Source organism: Agelaius tricolor, unplaced genomic scaffold (assembly GCF_023055355.1).
Source record: "Agelaius tricolor isolate 1412-34295 unplaced genomic scaffold, bAgeTri1.0.p SCAF_9, whole genome shotgun sequence".
Lineage (NCBI taxonomy): Eukaryota > Metazoa > Chordata > Aves > Passeriformes > Icteridae > Agelaius > Agelaius tricolor.
In genome coordinates, this window is record NW_027269269.1 from 17,646,114 (window position 1) to 17,666,132 (window position 20,019).

The 20,019-nt window shown below is 38.4% G+C and overlaps 1 protein-coding gene across 2 annotated transcripts in view; it reads left to right on the plus strand.

The window, feature by feature from the left end:
- TENM4 (teneurin transmembrane protein 4) overlaps positions 1–20,019 on the plus strand; it is a 927,633-nt gene that overhangs the window by 189,985 nt on the left and 717,629 nt on the right. The gene's annotated exons all lie outside the window — the stretch shown is intronic.

Sequence of the window (20,019 nt, forward strand, 5' to 3'; positions counted from 1 at the left end):
TGTGTAACTAGTAGAATCTGAACTCTTTTGACAAAGGCTTTTTAGAACTGAGATCTAGCTTTTCATATCTTGTGCTCTTGTACTTCACCAGCTTGAATAATATCAATTAGAGCTGCTGCTATACAGTCACCTATTAATTTTCTGCTTCTCATGCCTTAGCATATTCCTAAATTTGGGTGTAGACTGTTCTGCTGGATTGCTTGAATAAGAAAAAATCAATTTAAGATAAAAACAATAGTTCTTTTATCTGCAAAAATTTCTGCCCTTAACACTATTGATACTCATCCAGCACAGGTGCTTTACTATATAATTGTTGGAAACAGCTTGAAATAAAACATAGAAATAGGACTGGCAATCTCAAAAATATTGCCATTGCATTAGGTAAAGGCAGTTGTAAGATTGCACATGTATCATCTTCCAGTCTTTCACTCTCTGATGATCAAAACAGTAGCAATAGTACAGGCAAAGACAATAAGATTGCTAATATCCACTCAAAAACCTTTTCCTGAGTGGCAAATTATTGTGGAGTCAAGTTAGAAGTAGATATTCACACTGCAGAAATCATAGGCAGCCACACCCAAAGAAATGCCAGGACTGAATCCATTGATCAAAAATGTTTCCATCCTTTACATTTCCTTATGGGTTAAATAACAATAATAACATTGAAGGGAGAGACTCCAGCTGCAGCTGGAGGATTTAGAATAAATAGTTAAATACAACACACAGCAGAGTCTGGGAGCTTTCTTCCATACTTGAATACAGCAAGCTGGTTCCTTTTTTATAGGAGACCCCAGGTCAAGAGGAAGTAATTAATCCTGCTTTTGATGGAGAAAAACTTGTAGTTTATCCTTGGAAATATTTAAAAATGCAGTTTTACTTTAGAAAAGTTACATTCATCATCATTGCTGGTTTTCTGACATTTATGGACATTTTCTGCCTGGCAATGAACAGTCTCTTTCTCTAGTCTTGAATCACCTGAAAAAGTCAATTTTTAGGTGAAAATTTGTTTGGAATTTGACTCTTCACAGCCCTCTCAGCACCACTGCATTTGTTTAGATCTTGTGAAACCCCAGCGCAAGTACTGCATCCAGTTCTGGGGTTCCCTGCACAGGAAGGATGTTGACTTGTTGGAGCAAGTGCAGAGAAGGGCCACCAAGATGATTAGAAGAAAGGCTAAGAGAATCAGGATTGCTCAGAGTGGAAAAGAAAAGGCTTGAGGTTGACCTGATTCTGGCCTTTTGGTACTCAAAGGGAGCCTATGAGAAAGATGGGGAGGGGCTTTTTGCAAGAGCATGTTGGACAAGGGGGAATGGATTCAAACTGAAAGAGGGTAGGTTTAGATTAGCTATTGTGAAGAAACTCTTCCCTTTGAGGGTGGTGAGGCACTGCCACGGGTTGCCCAGAGAAGTTGTGAGTGCCCCACCCTGGAAGTGCTCAAGGCCAGGCTGGATGGAGCTCTGAGCAGCCTGGTTAAGTATAAGGTGCCCCTTCCTATTGCAGGGGAGCTGGAACAAGATGATTTTTAAAGATCCCTTCCAACACAGGCCATCTAACAGTTCTAAGATTCTAAATTGCACTCAGGTAGGTAAAGTGTGCTGACAGAATCTATGCTAGGGTTCAAAACTGAGCAGTAAGATGGTTCAGTAATAAGAGTTTCACCTTTTTTTTCCAAAGACATGTTTCTTTTACTTTCTTCCTTTTACCAGCTTCATGATTAATTGCAAAAGTCCAAATCATGAATGGCTTTTAATTCAGCATGTAAAAAATTGGGCTTTTATATATTTTAATGGATTTTTTTGGCCAAGTGATAGTGAAGCTAACTGTACATGGATGTGCGTTATTTATTTAAAGTGTCTGACTTTTGCTGGTCTTAGTCATGCTACTCTTGTTAACATAAGGTGATAGGTGTATTGATTACAATTACAGAATGCTTAGTCTTTTAAAGGTGTGGTTTAATTTGTGTTTGTGTCTTCTTGAAAAGAAATAGTTCATTCTGCTGAAAGTAATACAGCCATTAACCAAATACCTGCCTAGAGAGTCTGGGAAGTCATATTAAGCGATAGTCAATAAATTTCTTGGCTCTCTTAAAAAAAAAAAAAGGCCAGTTTTTGCCAGAATTGCAAGAAAACAGAGCATTCCTTAAAGGAGAACTGAAATAACACCGGTTTTGGGTGTCTGCTAAGTGTTTTGCCTGTTTCAACCCTGTAGGAGGAAAAGGTGACCAAAGGAAAAGTGATTGCATTGCACAGTGGTTCACATCCATGCAAATGTTCAGAAGAAACTCTGACTTCTCAGAATTCATGCAAGATCATGTTGGTTTAATACTACCATTTTATGGAGCATAGTCTACAGCTTGGTAATCTGAGAAGCATAAGATTTCAGTCAATTCATACACCTTCTCCATCCCCATCACCTCCTCCTGGAGGTGCTCTATCCAGAACGGGGGTGAGGAAACAAAACGTAACAGAAACTGACTTCAGATTAGATTTGATCTTCCAGGGAAAAGACATAAAGTGGTGGACTTAAAACAGAAAGTCAAAAGAATTTGCAGAAACCTACAAAGAGAGTAAACTGGGTTAGTGGTGTGTTGTTTTCATGTGTTATTCCTGAAGTCTGGAGGTATTAGCTAAAATTGTAGGTTAGTTTGTAAGTAAGGATGGCTCACTCTCACAAGACATCTGTTTCTGAAATTAAAAAGCCAACAACTTCATGATTGTACAGATAGCAATCTTCATTTAATAGAGATCCATGATTCAAAGAGGTATGTGACTTAAAATCTTCTAGGGAACACAAAGCAATTAATAGTTGGAACTTTTTATAGCACCTTTTATCCAAGGATCTCAAAACACTTTACTGGCTTTAATTAGGCCTCACACTATGCAGTATCTACCTGGAATAGAGAAATGTTATTTTTTAATTCTGCATATAGAGGAACATGTGATACAGAGGTTAAATGACTTGACAATGATCATGTAGAAGCAAATAGTAATGGTAGGAATAAATCCCGAACCTCCTGCCTTTCAATCCCATGTTCTATCCATTTGCTAAGTTTCTATCCTCTGCATTAAACTCAAGGCTTTTTTCTTACCTGTTCTGTAACATGTGTGATTTTGACTACAGGATCAAAGCCCAGGCAATTAAAAAGAAATTCACCCTTTCCAAAGGAATAAAAAAATTGAAAAATCAGTGTAAGACCACTTTTTGCTCTCAGGTAGAAGAGAAACACTTACTATTTACTGCATTGAGAGCTGTGAAAGATATGGAAGAGCAGATTCCAGAGTAAAAACGTTGTCTTTGGAGATAATGAGTAAGAGTTTGTGTTTCTGCCTAAGAGGAAGAATAGGCTGGGCTGGGCTTTTTTTGCAGATGATATAAATTGTGAAGAATGCTGCCTGCAGTATGCTCAGGAATTCAGTGTCAGGAAAAAAAAAAATCAATCTTAAGGCCATGAAGGAGATAATCTCCTGGGGAAAGATAATAAGGAATCATCTCATGCAAGTATAGCCCCTGTAGCTGGGAAGTGTTGCATAAGAGACACAAGCATCTATACCCATGCAAACTCTTAAATGCTAGTCCTTGGCAGGAAGCAGGGGGAAAGAAAGTCAATATGCTTAAATTAGCAGATAATAGAGATAATTCTGCTGCTGTGTTTCTAATAGCAACTTGAATTAGGCTATTGGATAGATAATATGATTTGTTTCTTGTAGTTTAAAGTATATTTTGAAAATGGTAAGGGAAGGGAAACAAGCAAAATAACCAGGCTAACACTAGGAGCCTGAATAAAATCTGTGTTGCTTTCACAGCAACCTAATTTAAAGAGATGGATTTTTTTACTTGTAGAATTGGTTATTTGTCAGATGCTGATAATGGTAACTGGTAAGAGAGAAAGAATTCAGTTCAGTCCTTATGTAGAGAAAATCAGGCAGTTCACGAAAACTTGATTCATTTGCGTTACTAGAACATCTCTAGTCTTATCTTTACATCAAAGCTTGGAAGTGTGAATCCGTTGTTGTTTTTGCTTTAACTGACTCTCACAAATTTCACCATCATAAGCCACACTAAACACTAGAGCTGGCCAACCAGTGCAAATACTTCTTTACTATTTTTCAGTACCAGAAGATCCTAGAAGTTGTAGGACCATGTATGTATCATGGGAAGAAATATTCAATCAAGTTTAGAATAAATAAAGAAATGCTTCCATTGATTAAAGTGTCCACCATTCAACTGATCCCAAGAACAATTATACAGTCAGGTCACAACAATGTTTCCCAGGCAAAACAAGCCTATGCATCCTCATTTCAGAGGTGATGCTGTGAATTAATTCACAAGGGTTTGTTTCCACAGGTTATTTGCCAAATGTTCCTTGGAAATAAGCTAAAATACCAAAGGTATAGGTTAGGAAATTAGAAACTACTTGCATTGCACTTAGACACAGGAAAAGATGGCACTGAAGTGCTTTCACCGTTCACACTTCACAAAATCTGCCGCACATAGACTTGACTTTTAAATAAATAACCAGTCTTTGCAGTTCTCATCACAGATTCTAAAGAGGCAGATGCAGCCATTGCAAATGATTTTGCTCTGTGTTACATTTGTCAAAAGCTGTCAGAACGTAGTAAAAAGGTGTTTGTACAGAGTAATATACTGCTTGAACTCCTGTATGTCTCTTAGGCTGGAGATTTTAGGTTGCTGATTTGTAAGAAAGAAAGAGTTCCAAAAGAGCCTGGCTTTTTTTTTTTTCTGGCTTTACTAATTTATTTATGGTTCACTTCTACATATTTACATGTCCGCAAATTACAGTCAACACTCAAGCCTGAAAGAGGAATTGAATCAGATAGGAAAAGACCAATCTGCTTCACGCTGAGCTACAGTTGCATAGTTAGATAGTAGGAATTGTGAAAAATATAATCATTATTTTACCCATAATTTGGGATGCCTTTAATCATGTCTAAAATAGCTTTGTTTAAAAATGAAGTTTGTGTCAAGATTGGAGAGAAAGGGGAGGATTTGGACATATGCTCCAAATAACTCAACAAAGTTTACAAAAAATTTTCATACACACATACAAATGTGTGATTCTACTATCTTTTACATTGTGTCTCCATTCCATTAATAAAGCTCACCTGACCATAAGAAAAAAAAATCAGAACCAGATCAAGGCTATTGGGTTCTATATAATGCACCAATTTAAGGTGAACATTTAAAAAAATCAGTATATTACATATTTTCATACATTTCAGGAAATACTATATTTATCTGGAAAACAGACAAGAAAGTTACATCCGACTGGTGAACAGGTACATGTTGGTCCTGTTGCTGACTAAATGAATTTTAGAGCCGACATAATATTACAATTTTAATTCATTCTAGTTTTGTGTGAATATTATTAGCTGAAAATTATTTAAGGGAACCATGAGGCAGGGGCAGGCAAGCATAGAAAAAAGAAAGCAGGAAGAAAGAGAGTTGTTGAAGAAAGAGAGTTGTTACTATCACTTTTGGCAAGCTGGTTTAGTTACATTCATAAACATACTAATTAAGGAATGAACTGATGACAGAAAATGATACCTTAAAGACCATATATGAACCAGTCTTCATTAGTGTGAAAAGTTTTAAATATGTACCAGTGCTTGAAACTAGTATTTCTTATGTTTTATGAGATGAAGTATAAAAATGAAGAGGAGCTGAACCTGCTAACACAATTTTTTCCCTTTTTAAAATTTGGAGCACAGGGAGAAAATTGCATTTGTCTTTTGACAACCTCCAAAGACACTACTTGATTGTCCTAATTTTTCTGAGAAAACCTTGACCATGTTCCAGGGGCAGAAAGGCCTCAAGAGTCTCTGAACTGCAAATTACTAGAGATTAGCAGTTAACTGGGGGGTGAGTTCAAAATATTGGATGGATCTGCTCTATTTTTATGCCTCTGCTCTAACTGTGGTATGATGGACACTCATTCTCCACTGAAGAAAAACAGACTGGCTTCCATTTGAAAGACCATTCTCCTCATTTCCTTTCCCACTAGAAGAAACTGGCAAAGATCACATTCTCCAAAACTTGCATTTTATAAATAAATTTCAGAGAGGGATTTATTTCATGCCATAAGCATGGGTCAGAATTCGCAAAGTAGATTTGTTTTGAATTTTAGGCTTTGAAATGCAAACTATATGCTTGACATAAAAAATATAGCATATCTTCCCAAAATGACAAACATTATTTGATTCTGTTGGTTTTTGCTTGAGTAGAGTTAATTTTTTTCAGAGTAGCTGGTATGGGGTTAAGTTCTGAATTTGTGGAGAAAACAGTTTTGATAACACAAGGGATGATTTTGTTATTGCTGAGCAGGGCTCACACAGAGCCAAGGCCTTTTCTGCTCCTCACCCACCTACCAATGAGGGGGCTGGAGGTGCACAAGGAGTTGGGAGGGGACATAAACAGGACATCTGACCCTGACTGACCAAAGGAATATTCCAGACCATATGGTGTCATGCTCAGCAATAAATGAGGGGGAGACTGGCCAAGAGGTTGCTGCTTGGAAAATGACCAGCTGGTGGTGAGCAATGGTTTTCATTTACATCACTCGTCTTTCTCTGTTGTTTTCATTTTCATTAGGATAATTGTAGAGGTAATAGCAGTTGTACTAACTAGAAGCAATACTAGCAGCAGCAGGAGTAGTAGTAATAAGGTAAGATTTAATTTTAATTCAGTTATTAATCTGTTCTTACCTCAATGTGTGAGTTTTCTTTTCATTACCATTTGAATTCTCTGTCCCCCATTCTGCTGGCGTGGGGAGTGAGTGGGTGGCTGTGTGGCACTTAGTTGCTGGCTGGGCTTAAGCCATGAGAGATCTTTTTGACACCCAATGGGAGTCTCAAAGGGTTTCATTTAATAACAGATTGACCAGAGTGTATTAGAAGGGATTTATACTTGTTAACAGTTTTGGGTCACAATATTGATCCTTCTGTTCTTGATATTATTTTATCTGATCTGTACCCTTCCCTTTTTCTTGCTGTACATGTTAAAAAATGGTGTTGGCTTTTGCAGCTTGCTGTGCTCTGTAGTGGTTAGAGATGTTTTGCTGGGGAGATTTGTTATTAAAAACACTGACCTTGGTATTTGGGCTCTGTATTGTAGGTGCCATTTCATGAGGGCAATTAACAATAACGCCTTTTACTCATTTGTTTGGATGTTGGGTTTTTTTATTTGGGGTTTTTTTTTTGGGGGGGGGGGGAATTGGTTTCTTTTTTCTTGGTGGGGGTGGGTTGTTTGGGGTTTTCTTGGTTCTGTTTTGTTTTGTTGTTGTGGTTTGTTGGGGTTTTTGGGGTTTTTTTTGTGGAGGCAAGACAGAATGACAGCTTTTTTCTTCTATGAAAGTTGCAATAACTTTTCAGTATCTTGAACAACTGAGAATAATTAGAATATTTCTATTGGTATTTCTAGGGACTATTGCTTTGGTTTTGCCTAAAGCTAACAAGAAATATAGGAATATCACCCAGTCCTTATAAGAGTATGGTGATGCGTGGCACAACATGTGGGAGAATATGGGGAGGTGTCTCAAAGGTGACCTCAAATGTTCTGAAACTTAACTCCCAAAAGCTACAGGATCCACACAAAGTGGTAGAATGTTTGCAAAAAAAAAAAAGCAAACCACAAATGCTGTGGCTATTCCAAAGAGCACAACCCTGCTGGTTATGATGCATCACCCTCAGTGAGAAAGATGGAAAACAGACCAAAAAACAGTAGAGCTAATCCAGACACTAGATCAGTCACCTCCATAACTAAAAGGGAGAAATGGAATCACAGAATGGGTCAGGTTAGAAAGGACCAGAGTGGAGTCATCTGGTCCAATCTCCCTGCTCAAGAAAAACCCCTAGAGCACATTACACAATATTGAGTCCAGATGGTTCTGGAAGATCTCCTGTGAGGGAGAAGAGGACTCATTTAGTAAGATATGAAGAAGGTTTTCTTAAGAGGAAAAAGAAGAAAGAACCAAAAGACACAGCCAGTTCTGCAGAAAAGCAGTCACAAAAACAAGAGGAAAAGACTGAAATCATAAATGCAACAGAAACCTCTTCGTCCCTTTCTCTAAGTGAGCCTCAAGATATATGAAATGTTAGTTACCGATGATGGTCTATTGGGGCCACTAGTCAGGAATTAGAGCATAAGGAAATCTGGCAGCTGGGATCACTTGATGAAGATAAAGCCATTCACAAAGGCAAAAAAATAGCTCTGTCTTGTCCACTTAACAGAAGATAAACACAAGATTTCTTAAGTTTTGTAGGTTTTTGGAGAATGCACACTCCAAATTACAGCCTGATCATAAGATTTCTCTATGGAGTGATCCAGAATTGTGACTTTGAATGGGCCCTGAGCAGAAACAAGCCTTAAAAAAAATCAAATGGGAAATAGCTGTGCAATAGTACTTGGGACAGTCCAGACAAGACAAAGTGTGAAATATGTTCTTTGCACCTCTCAGCCAGGGATAACAGACCCACCTGGAGCCTCTGGCAGAAAATGCCTGGAGAGACTGAAGGTCAGCAGGTACAGTTTTGGTCCAAGGGTACAAGGGATCTGAAGGCTCTTTGTTATTTTTCTGTTCATCACTATAATTATTGTTAATAGTAGTATTAATTATATTAAACTGTTCTTATATCAACCCATGAGCTTTCTCACTTCGGCCTTTGAATCCACTTCCACCCATCCTGATGCAGTGAGGAGTGAGCAAACAGCTGCCTGGTGCTTAGCTGCAGACCAGAGTTATACCACAAAATTCATATGATAAACCTCCAGAAAGTCTCCAAATTAATCTTTACAAAACACATCCATGTTTTATATTTTTTCTTCTATCACTGGGATAATGTGGGTCTTTTCAATTTCCCACGTAGCTAAACTACACTACTTTGTGCAGTGATTACATTTGAATAAATTGTTTTAAGGTTGATAGTATTTTTTTTTGCCATTACTCTAGGTCCTCTGACAGAAGATGGTGAATAACATTGTTAAAGAGAATTTCACGATGAACAACCTCTTCAGAGTTTCTGTTATATTTTTCTTATCTTTAATGGGCATGTTGCTGTTCATAATTTAACCCCCTATAGGGATGGGACCTGGATACATAAACTTCAGTCAACATTCCTACCTTCTTTTTAGAAAGAAATGAGTGTACATTTAGGGAATGAATTTAAGTGTGGTCCACAGGCTGGAGGGCATAAGTACCAGGACCAAAAATGATATTGTAGATGAAGCCAACATAACGAACACAAAGCCCACCACCAAGATGGCCACTGCTCAGTTAAAATGATTTTTCTAAAAATGTGAAACTCATAAAATTCAAAGCAGTCTTCCTTCTTGGACTGTTCTATTTTCACTGGGATCATCAAAGCAAATTTTGCCAAGTTCTAATCTCTTACAAACTCTTGCTGAATGTTCAGTTAAATCTGTCATTAGGGAATCATTAACACATAATGATTATTGTATTGCTGTGAAGAGGCATCACTTCTAGTATAAATTTAAGATTTCACACACTCACACTCTAAAGCCAAAGCCAGCAGTTCATTCAGAGGATTTATATGTACATTTCTATGCCTCTAAAATAATGGGATTTAGTTTTGCTTTACTTTTTGATGCCAAAATCCAGAACTTTGATTAAGCCAAATCCTCAAACATAATTAAGCTCCAAGTTCCAACTGAAGGACTTGAAATCTTAGTTCCAGAGAGAGCTCTGTAGTCCCTTCCTCGCAAGAAAAAAAAATCTTTGCTAGTAGATCATGTACAAGTGACAGAAGTGGTGGGCTGAAAACAATTCCATTGTAGGAAATTAGAGTTAATACAGCTTGTATCTCCTCTATCCTTTGTAGAAGTTGGGATGGACAGTCAAGGAGCTACTCATGCACATCTGCCTGATGTACCTCTGCTTTCTATTTCTGCGATGAATATCAATTAAATAGAAATATGATGAGATGATAATTTCCTGAGGACTGGAGCTGGATGACCCTAAAGCTTGAAGAACCTCAGAGTTTGCTACCAAACCTATGACATCCATGTACAATAGAAGTCCCAGGTTCCCATCAGTCTTAGCCATAATTTATTAATTTCTTATTTTCTTGAGCATGATAGAAAGATGTCCTCGGTTCTAAAACTGCTCTTTCCCAAAGGAAAACATACCACATCAGTTAAGAAAAAAACAGGAATGGCAAGAACAGCCTTCCACTACCTGAAAGAGATGTATAAGGAAGGCTGGAGAGGAACTTTTGGCAATGACAAGCAGTGATAGGAAAATGGGGAATGGCTTTAAGATGAAAGACAGTAGATTTAGATTACATATCAGGGGTCAATTATTTATTGTGCTGGTGCTGAAGCAATGGCACAGGTTGCACAGAGAAGTTGTGGGTGTCCCCTCCCTGGAAATGTTCAAGGCTAGGCTGGATGGGGCTCTGAGCATCCTGATCTAGTGGACGAAATCCTTGCCCATGGCAACAGGATTGGAATTGGATGATTTGTAAAGGTCCCTTCCATGTGTTTCTATGATTTTATTAAAAGTGTCAAATACAATTGGGTATATGTTACAACAGATATTCAGCACAGACACCCACTAGCAATAAATTCTACCTAAAATATCACCTGTAATGCAGTCTGTTTGTGTGAATACCTTATCCAGAAGGTAAAGCAGTCCTTTCTATTGGTGTGATTGTATGATACAGCATTGTCTTTGTCATGTATTCACTGAACATATCAGTTCATCTAGCTCATACAAACTCTATTCATTCCTTTGAAGCTTCAGTAGCACATGCAGCTAGAACGTGTTTGAAAAGTGATGAAAGTATAAGGCCTTCTTGACAGAAGTAAAAGCACAGTTAAAGAAGCTCTGCAGTAACTGTCAGTCACATTTTGCAAAGTTATTATCCTGTTGCAGACCTCTGTTTAAGAGGCCTATCTCATTACCAAAATATACATAGCTATAACTATCTGAGAAAACAAAAAAGAGTTGTTTTAACTCTAATTTACGTGTGTGTGTGTGTGTGTGTGTGTGTGTGTGTATACACTTTTGAACACTCGTTTGTCCCTCTCTGTGTCCACATTTCTTCCTCAAAATGGTAGTTGGAAATGTAGGTCTCTGAAGCGGTCACGCTGGAGTAGAATTGTCCTTCTCGGATGTCCCGGCTAGCCATCCAGCACCGCTAGCAGTAGGGGAGCGCTATCCTGATTTCCATGGTTCAGGACAGCAGCTAAGGCAAAGGCTCTGTGCCATGACAGCCGTGTGACCTTGTAGTAGGAGATGGCTTGGCTTATGGCTACAGTCAGCAGAAATAAGAGAGCACTCTCCAGCTGTGGTGAACCCAGGTTTATTGGGTCCCAGGGGAAACCGACAGTCAAAGAGAGATGGGGGAAGTTGCAACAGCTTATAAGGAGGGAGGGAAACAAGGGACGAGTCAGTCCTTGGATGAATAGGGTTTCAGAGGGGAGTGGGATGCAAAAGATTGACTAAGGGAGAACACCAATGGGGATAACTTGAAGGTGGGGCCCCAGCCCCTGAGCCAATCACTCGACACTCTAGCTGGAAGTTTCTAGAGAGTTCTAGAGAGAAGGGTGGGAGGGCCGAGTGACGGACAGGGGACTGGGGGGGGGGATTTGAGAAAGGATACATTGATCTCCAAGGCAACTGTGGAGGAGTTGGGATAACTGGCAGCACAAGGGAGGGAAGGGAGAACCAGGGCAGAACCATTACGTGATAGGGGGGAACAGAACTGTCCAACTTATACAGACACAACACAACAGGTCTCTAAACCAAACAAACCATTCCTAGACATGAAATAAATTCTACCAAAAACTTTTCCTTAGATCAGAATTATATGACCATTTGTTGTATGTTTTGGTTATTCCAGATCATGTGTATAAAAAGGGAAAAAAATTTAAAATCTCACTAACTCAAGAAAATATTTCTTAAATAATAGTAACAATGAAAGAAATGGGGAAAAGCTATTCAGCGTGGGTATTTCCTTGAGCAGCTACACTTTGACATGAAGTGACACATCTTTGGATGCTGCCTTAGGAAGCACTAAGAGTCAAAACTTAGCTACAGTGTCTACAAAAGCTGCACACCAAAATCTTATCTATTTAAACAAAGGCTGTTAACAAGAAATCTCTGTTTTACTACCTGTTGTTGTTGTTGTTCAAACTGACTCAGCTTCTACCAAAAGTAGGGCAGAAAGGCTTCTTTGCTCTTTCTGTAGAAGAAAACATGTCTAGCATACTGAATTTATCCATCTGCATTTCTCTGAGAGAGGATGGCAGAAGGAAAAGAACTCATATTTTTACATACAAACCTCATACGAATTTCAGACCTCCACAAAGAACACCTAAAAATGACAACAGTCTATAAAAGTCTTATAGCTAAGAAATTAGAGTTACTTGCAGGGCAAAGCGAAAGGACGAAATTCTCAGTTACCCTAGCGAATAACACCTTGACAGGAAACTTCCTCTCTCAACAACTCAAATGTGAATTATTCAAACCACAAAATAATGTATCACAGAAGTGATGTTGTTGTTTTGGATGTTAGTGTGGGGAACCTCTGGAGATGATAGCATGATGCAACCCCTCTTCTTAGAGCAGGTTGTTTAGGGGCTGTAATATAATATAATTCCAGTCCACGCTGGAATATACCCACTTTTGGACAGCCCGCCACTTCTCTATGCAACTTGTGTTCAACCATTGTCACAATAAAAATACTGTTTTCTAGTTTTTAAATGGAATTGTGTGCATGTGGAATTGTGCAGAGAACACACCAACCAGTGTTCTCATCCACTGAGCCAATCATCATGGAATGAACAATATCAATCTAGTTAAGTAGGATTTCATTTTCATAAATGAGTGTAGACAACCCAATCCCTTTAGCCTGGAAATTGAAGCCAATCACCTCAAGTATTCTTCCCTACCAACCTACAGAAGTGATCCTTCATGTAATGGCTGTGCCTCAATTCTGGCAGCCAGGAGTATGAATTTTAGGACCTAGAACATGAATATGTGATTTGGTGAGGAAAATCCTGAAAGCCACGACACAAGTTTAAATGCAAGTGTCTTGCTTCAGAAGCAATGTATTCAACCTGTATTCAACAAGAGGATCTATAAAAAGAATTCAAAAACTGGCAATTAACATGACCACAGACAAGTGGAGATAATGAAACTAATTGTGTCTCAGTTTGGATTTGAGATTACTTTGGTTGGAGTATATCAGATAAACTATTCAGAATGTAAATCAAAAGACTCTTCCTTAAATGAAAAATAAATGAAAAATGTACTAATATTTAATCAATTCTGATTGAGTTTAAAAGCCTTATGTGATTCATGGGAGGATTTGATTTATCAAAATTTTTGTGAAAGACTGGATGGAAACAATTAATTAAATCAAGGAAGATGAGTTTAGTTTAAGTACTCAAGTGGTTATGGAACAGGTTGATGGGAGAGTTATAAAAGGTGTGTTGGAAAAGGAGCTATAACTGAGAGAAAAGATATTCATGGAATAAGTAGTTAGGGGTGTGTTTTCATGTAATGAATACATTGATTGCAAGATCAGTCAGCAGGCAGAATATTGTACAGGGTAAATGGGATCATTCTGAGGGTGGGAAAAAAAAGAGGGAGGACATTTAATAGTGAAAATTGAGATTCAGGCCTCGAGGAACTTGGAACATAAAGTCCACTTTAAACTGAATGCTTTTATCTGGAGGTGATAAGGAGACTTCTGTTTCTTCCAGTCAATCACAGGACACCCTTCAGTACAATGTGTAATATGACCATGAAAAATAGCAAATGTGATTCTGTACCCACATGATCTTTCATGTACTAACACCACCACCATTTGAAAATATTATCAAATTTGCAACAGGTATTCCAGTCCTAGAATATTGCGCACAGTTCCCAGTTAGGACATTCATATTTAATAATTATCAATGGAATTGGAACTGAGGAAGAAATGGCTATGCAAACAATATATAGAACTGAGAAAACGTTAGTTAGATTCATTGGAACAGATGTTCCTAAATGTTCTGCTAAGGCACGTGAAGAGCAGGAGGGTGATTTAAGACAGCCAATGCAATTTCACCAAGGACAAGTCTAGCCTGACCAGCCTAGTGGTATTCCATGTTGGAGTGACTACATCGGTGGACAAGGGAAGACGTGTGACTATCATCTTCCAGGATTTCTGTAAGGTCTTTGACAAGGTGCCCACAACATCCTTCTCTCTAAATTGGAGAGAGAGGGATTTGATGGGTGGACTGTCAGTGGGTGATGAACTGGTTGGATGGTCACATCTACAGAGTTTTGCTCAGTGGCTCAACGTCTAGATGGAGATTAGTGACAAATGATGTCCCCTGGGGATCTGTACTGGGCCCAGTAATGTTTAGTGTCTCCATCAGTGGTATAGACAGTGAGATCGAGTGGCACCCTCAGCAATTTGCAAGTGACATACACCTGAGTTGTGTGGTTGACATACCTGGGGAGTAGGATATCATCCATAAGGACTTGGACAAGCATGAGAAGTGGACTCAAAGGAACCTTGTGAGGTTTAACAAGGCCAAGTGCAAGGTTCTGCATCTGGGTCAGTGCAATCTGCAATATCAACACAGGGTGGGGGTTGAAAAGCTGGACACGAGCCAACAATGTGCTCTTACAGCTCAAAAAGCCACCTGTATGCTGGGCTGCATCTAAAGAAGTATAGCCAGGTGAAAGGACTCCACTTTCATGAGGCCCCACCTGGAATACTGTGTCCAGCTCTGAGGTCCTCAGCACAGGAAAGACATGGACTTGTTGGAGCAGATCCGGAGGAGGGCCACAAAAATGATAAAAGGACTGGTGCACTTCCCCTGTGAAGACAGGCTGAGAGAGCTGGGGTTGCTCAGCCCAGAGAAAAGACTGCTCTGGGAGGGCACTTCAAAAGTGGTTATTGGAAAAACGGGGCCAGGCTTTTTAACAAAGTCTGGTGTGATGGTACAAGGGGTAATTGCTAAACTAAAAAAGGGTTAGTTTACCCTAAATACAAGAATGAAGTTTTTACAGTGAAGGTGGTGAGGCACTGGAACAGGTTGCCCAGAGAAGTAGTAGATGGCCCATTCTTGGAAACATTCCAGGTCAGCATGGACTGGGCTCTGAGTCATCTCAGAAGGTGAAAGTGTCCCACAGTATTCCAGGAGGGGTTCGACAAGATGACCTTTAAAGTCACTTTCAGCAATATCATTCTATGGTTCTATGATATCATGAACTTTTTTTATCCAAGAAGTTTGAGCAATTTACAAAAGAAATTATAGAGCAGCCTGACAGAACAGGAAAAAAATTCCAAAAATAACAACAACAAAACAAAACAAAACAACGAACAAAAAACCAAAAAGATAATCCAGTCCCATTCCTTATGCTTTTGAGAAAAATTGATCAAATCTTTACTTTCAGGAGTTCCCTGAAGATCTTGGTATCCTTCTTGAAAGATGTCCTGTCAGCTGATCTAACGAATATAGCATGAATGGACCATTCACTAAACTCACACAATAATTCTTGTGAGATAAAGATATTTACAAAAATTTTAGTAGTACAGCTACTCATCAATGTTGTTTTACTGCCTCCACAGTTTTGAGCTCTGGCTATGATTTTGGGATTCATCAGAGGGATGGCTGATTCCCTGGGGCTTTTCCTACCTGATACATGGCTATAAGAGCTCATGATGCAGGAAAGAGAGGAGTTGGAGAAAAGAACTGGGGGAGATTATGATATTTTTTTCATTAAAAAGACAGGTCTATACCTCTGATCAAAGATGAGAAAAATCCTGTCATGTTTGCAGTGAGCAAGAACTTTCCATAAGAGTTTATTAGGTTGTATCAGTGGACAGTTACACAGGCAGCAAAGCTCTGTTAGATCTCTCATTAATCTCTTTGATAATGTGGTATTGTTCCCTAATGTACAGTTATTCACCTTTTGTTCAGTCTACTTTTAAATGTCAAGAAATGGGGTTTACGTTATTCCCCTTTGGAGACTACTCTAAGGATTAATAGGTCTCAGTCTCTTTTGTCTTCTTTTCCCACTTCTCCTCTCAATAATCAGCCATTATTTTCCATTTCTCAGTTTTATCCAATAACTCATAGCCATATCCAGCATTACAATAAATTAATTCTTTTTTTTTTTTTAACTAAAACTTTCAAATAGCTTCAGGCAGCTATCATTTTCCTCTCCACGTCTCTAGGCATGTTGCTATTCCTAAAAACCAGCAAATAGAACATGAATGGAAAGGAGACATTTAGTGACTATAGATCTCTCCTATTAGATGATGTTTTTAGGTTACTGTGTGTAAACTAGCCTTGTAAATAAGATATGGCTTATGCAAAAAGTGAGAATAGAGATAATGAATTGCTTACAAAGGTGATTTATACAGTAACAATATGAAAAATTGCATTTTGCACATCTTCTGTATAAAATTTGCACGCATCCCATAGAAACCAGCTAATGCTCTTCAGCAATTCCATCCTGACTTAATCAGCACACACAGCCTCAAATGAAGACTTCCTGAACTTTTACCCCTTCTCTTACTACCTAGTAATTATAAAATTTAAATTGCTTTGCTTCAAAATCTACTGTTGTCACAAATTTCTTATTCCCCTGGAAAGAAATTAAGATAATTCAGTCCTAGTATATAAAACTCAACATTAACTAAGTAGAAAAAACAAGCTACTGCACTTTTCCCTAAAATGCAAGCAGCTTTTAAATACTCTGCACACACATAAATCATAACTTGTTTTTCTTTCAAATACCAAATGGGATGTATCATTGTAATCAGTGGGAGGGTATTCATTCTGCTTGTTTAGTGAGGGTGAATATATATTATAAATAGAATAGAATAGAATAGAATAGAATTAAAATATGTTAATATAATAAAAATTAATATAATATAATATCTGATAAGAGTGCAATATGTGCTACTGCCTTTTGCAATTACCCTCTTCTGTTTTTCTACAGAATCCTCTAACACTCAGGGCGTCGGGTGTTATAAACCTTTAATTGGAAGGCCAGATTATATTCTTTTTTTAAGGAAGCATAGGATTCCTGAATTGTTTTTCTTAACTGTCTTCTGTGGAAAGATGACTAGAGGTGACCAAAGAGCAAAACCAGTGTCTATCTATATATCTGTTTATACAAAAATATAGATGTACATGTGCTTGTGCACACATATATATACATATAGATAATGTAATATAGTATGCAATTTTAAAGTCTGATTCTGCTGATTGTATAGGCTAAATCAGCCTCCTCATTAAATCAATTTCAAAGGGAAATGAATATATTTAAAGAGTGAGACATGTCTAGCATTTCTCTTGATGAGCTATATCCATTTTAAGTACACTAAAGTCATCAGAGTTACTGTGGGGATGCAGTCATCTTGGTGTTTGCATAGGATTAAAAATGTACCAAGGCATTTAAGTATTGTTTCAACTAATTATACTCACTACTTTTCATTTGCCAATGCTGGAATACTGAGCTGTGTTCCAGCTCTCAGAGATTATGCTGCCAGTGGTGTGGACTCTGTTTCTGTGGATATTCTATATAGTAAGAGTGAAGGATGTAAGCAAAATATATTTTTAGGAACTGAAACAAGCTTTGAGCACTAGGTTTTGAGGAATGCATATACCAGGAGCAAGAGTATTTTATCCCACCAAATTGTTATTCAAGTTGGTAGGGAGGCAAGAGCCTTTTGACTTTTACATGCCTGTCTTTTCTACCGCTTTACAGAATCATAAAAAGTTTTGTGTTAGAAGCGACCTTAAAGATCACCTAGTTCCAACACCCCCTGCCGTGCGTAGGGACACCCTCTGCTAGACCAGGTTTCTCTAAGCCCCATCCAGCCTGGCCTTGAACACCGCTGGGGATGGAGCATCCACAACTTGTCTGGGCAGCCTGTGCCAGTGCCTCACCACCCTCATAGTGAAGAATTTCTTCCTAATATTCAACCTAAACTTTTTTAGTTTTAACTCATTGCCCCTTTTCCTTTCACTATGTCCTACTCAAAAGTCCTTCTCCGGCACTCTTCAGATTCTTTAGGCAGTGAAAAGTCCTACATGATGTTCCTAGAGTCTTCTCTTCTCAGGCTGAGCAACTTTGACTCAGCCTTTCCTCACAGGAGAGATGTTTCACCCCTATAATAATTTCTTTATTTCTCCTTAACTTCATATTAGCCTGCTTGTATTTTGGTGGGGGATGAGTGATGGTCGCAGCTAGTCAGCTGTTACATGCTAGGCAGCTTATTAAAATGGGTGTGAGATCTACCAACATTGGTACATGGATAAAAGTTCCCAGAAAAATCTAGTTTGGTCTCAGATATTTGGTCTTGGTATCTTTTTCCTGTAAAATCTCATTTACTCAGAGAAAACTGCACAATATCCTGAACAAGGATAACGCAGTGGTCAATAACTGAGACACCCTTTGCAGAAATACAGGAGCAATGTGGCCTAACACTTGAAGGGAGGATTCAGTGTTCAGCATAAGTAGTACTTTATCCAGTATTGCAGAAAATCAGAAATGGTGTCTGCCTGCCTTGCATATTGAGCTTACAGTTTCAAGGTCAGAGATATGACCTAAAGAGCAAACAAACCGTTATGTAAATAATTTTTGTCTAGATTAGTGGATGTGGCTCCTATGTTTAAGTAGAAGTTTAAATGGTTTGTATTAGGAGAAAAAATCCAAACAAATAAACCCAAAGTAGAGACAATTTAGTCAATTGCTGGGATTTTTTTTATGCAGCTCAAAATGTTTTAGTCTGGTTACTTAGAAGAATAAGTTTTATTGTATGTCCATGCTCATAATGCCCACCACCCTTAACCATACCAGGCTAATTCCAAACCCAGTGATCAATATAGACTGGAGCTACAGAGAGAGAAATAGACACCAAGTCTCAAGTTTCAGTGGCTGGGTATAGAAATGAAATTTTAAGGTTCTTATTGAAGAAAAGCTCTGGGATGGCTTCAGTGAATGTCTTTCCAGGTCCAGTGTGGATGCCCATCTACAAATAGCATCTGCTTCCTGCCCCAGCAGTGCAAGGGGAAGTTTTGATCAGGGGAAGTTTTGATCAGGGTAAGAAGACACCAAGGACTCTATGGTGAACTGAAACTCTATATCTTGCAGTACTTGAGAGTTGTTGGGCATGCATTTGTAGGAGTACGTGCTACTTTAGTGTTGTTCACTGAAACACTTGCATAAATCATCCCACAGGAGACAGTACATGAGAAGAGCTCAAAATCTGTGGTGGCCAGGATCTAATTCCCAAGAGAAAAAAAAAGAAAAAGGAGAATTATCTTGACAATATTCAAGGCATTAAACTTGGGAATGTAGTTAACTGTTTCTTGAGATAGTATAACAAAAAGAAATGTAAGATATTGAGGCTTATAGGAAATTATTCAAAGGAACTATCTTGTTCTAATCTCCTTTTTTTTTTTCCACATATGCAAATAAAAAACTTTCTCTAATATTGTTTCCTACTGCATTTCATTTGGAAGCCAAGTACATATAGGTTAATGAGTAGACTGTAAGGTGAGAAAAAATTGACTGGATCATAAGAGTTAAAGAATGGTGATCACTGGCTGACAGCAACAAGCAGAGCATCCCACAGTTCATACTACATCCCATACTGTTCTGCACCTTCATCAAAGACCTAGACAACTATCTAGTATACCTTTAGCATATTTTCAGGTGACTATAACTTGGATAGAGACTGAAAGCAAATGTCAGAGCTTTTAGCGAGAGTGGCCTAAACAAACTTGAGGAATAATACAACAAAGACATTATTAGATTCAGCAAGAAGAAGTGGAAAGTTCTACACATATGGCAGAATAATCCCAAACATCCAGACAAGATGGCAAGAGTCTCACAGAGTAATGGCCCCACTGAAAATTCAATAGTCTCCAAAGTGGAATATGAGCTACTGAATGTGTTTTCACCAGAAAAGGGAAATATTACTCATTGAAAAGTACAGCCACCAGATCAAAGTAAACTATCAT